The sequence below is a fragment of the Solanum dulcamara genome, chromosome 5, assembly GCF_947179165.1.
Source record: "Solanum dulcamara chromosome 5, daSolDulc1.2, whole genome shotgun sequence".
Taxonomy (NCBI): domain Eukaryota; kingdom Viridiplantae; phylum Streptophyta; class Magnoliopsida; order Solanales; family Solanaceae; genus Solanum; species Solanum dulcamara.
Genome location: NC_077241.1, coordinates 38,325,743 through 38,328,376, shown reverse-complemented (window position 1 = coordinate 38,328,376; position 2,634 = coordinate 38,325,743).

Here is a 2,634-nt window from a genome sequence, read left to right as displayed (position 1 = left end):
TCTTTTATGATTCATGATTTAAACTCTTTCCCTATGTTATTTCTGCTTTAATTTACCTTATGTATGCTTAGGTATGTCAAGAGGCTTGGTAGGAGCCCTTCGGGGTTTCGATCGCCATGTTACGACTAGGTCCTAGGTCGGGTTGTGACAATTATGCATTTCAAAGTTAGTAAATCAAAGGTTTAGATGCTTCAAAGCTTAATTGTCACGACCCAAGCTAAACCCTAGGTGCGACACGACGGTTAGAATTTCGAAGGGCCCCAACCAAGTCTCTTAGTATATCATACATGAGCATACATAAGTTATGTAAAGCAATCAAGCTATGACATAGACGCGGAAGTAAAGTCTCAACATGAAAAGTCCCAATAAAAGAGAACAAGTCTCAAACTCGAGTGAAAGGAAACACAAACTCTATGACATCCAACATGCCTCTACTAATGAGATGGGGACATAAGACAATATCCTAGCTTACTCAATATAAAAGATAGAAAAGTCATAAAGACATAAGGAAAGTAAAATGTCACGTTCTTGAAACATGAAGATTCACCATAAGTGAAAGTAACAAGCTCAACTCTACTCATGAATAAGAGGTGCATGATGATCGTCCAACCCTATATTATGATACAACGTAGGCAAAGAGTATGCGTCAATACATGAAATGTACTAAGTGTGTGAAAACTATACATGGACAATAAATATAGGGCATAATCAATATGAATCAGGAGATGTATGACTAATATTCTCAAAACATGAGTAAAATCTTGAAAATCTTAAAAACATATCATCATATGGTCATTGCATCAAAACATCATCATGATAACTTATACCTTTTCATTTACCTTGATGTGGGATATGATCTTTAACTGACATATAAGACCATGCGAGTTGTAACATGGAATTCGATGTGCTCCTACATTGAGAAGGAGAGGATACTTTGCCAAGGTAGACTCTATGATGACACTTTATCTAACTTTGTGCTATATGTGTATCCACTAGCGAGACCATATAGGTATTATAAATCTACGTGGACAATGTAGTTAGGGACTAAAGGTTACTACTAGGATTCTCTTAGGTAGCTACTATGGCTACCGGATCGAACCCCACCTTAAAGTCCTCTTGGTGATGTCATTATCCCAATGAAATTTCATAAAAATATAGTCATTAACATCATTAGAAAAGAAAATAATAGATATAAATCCTCATCATAAGAAAATCTTAAGAATAACTCATTAACCTTATTGATTCATAAGAATCTATGAGTTAGTGAGAATGTCCTTTCACCTCTTTAACATAAATGTATGAGAACTACATTATCACACCATAACTTCTTGCTTAAAACATCATTGAACATCATTTATAATCTTTCATGAGTTATTCATAAACCTTGGTAATCCTTCATAACGCTTTTATTGAAATAACTTGAAATTCATGATCATAGTTCCTTGAAAACATACTTGAAATAGCATATAACATGGGTCATTGAAATTCAACTTGGAATCATTCCATATGATTTGAATTATGCATCATTTAAACAATAATCATGAGATAAATCATAAGTAAGAAGACCCAATGCAAACTCATGAAATTAAGAATTTTCGAACAAGGATTCATAAGTAGTTTTGAGAAGAACCTTGGGACTTCATGAGTGAAGGGACCTATGAATAAATTCCTACATACCTTGAGTTTTGAAATCCCTAAATTTCTCTTGGTTTGGGAGCTTAACCTTGAATTTCTCTTTGAATTGCTTGAATTGCTTGAGGAGGAGGAAGACTCTTGATAGAAAGCTTTAGAGAGAGGATTTTGGGATTTGAGTGTTAGGTTGAGAATGAGAAGGTTATGAGGGCTTAGGGTAGTTAATATGATAGAATAAATCCTAAAAACTATCTACATTTATTAATGATATTATAGAAAAAAGATCAAAACATCCTTAACTTAACTGAAATGACATTTGTACGGAGGCCCCACCATAGCTGGTAAATCCCACCAAGGCTTGTGGTGGTTTTTGGTTTGAAGGGGTGACCTCTATGGAGGCCATCTGTTACACCCCGTACTTTGGTACCTTAGAATGCTTCCTAAGCTTTTCAAGTTTCTGGGAAGGCTCTTAAGTTTCTTAAAAGTCGTTATGTGAGTCAGATAGTTAATAATGCTATCAAATAACTCCAAGGAAAGGAGAACGAAATGCTTCATAATAAGGAAGATTGGAAATAGGGTTATAAAAATTTGAAAGGAGTTGGAGGCCGAGAAATGAGTCGTAGGACTCGATTGACTCGCGTAAACTACCAACTTGGAGGTCTTACATACTTAAGATACTTGAGTGCGTGTTGAGACTAAGTAGCAAGGAATACATAGGCTCTTAAAGTGCGACGAAATTACGAATCCACGGAAGAGAAATAAGGAAACGACGCACCTACTTGAAGGTGACTCACCTACTTGACACATGGAAGCACATGGTAGGTACACATGGCATCACATGAAAGTGACACATGGAAGCAGGTGACACACCACGGGGTGGACCCCACCTGCCACGTGGCAACCATGGATTGGTTGCATAATTGAGGTGGCTGCCTAAGGGTGTGACATGTGTCACCCTTAGGGGATGACATGTGTCACTCCCCCAAAAAGATATATATCTAT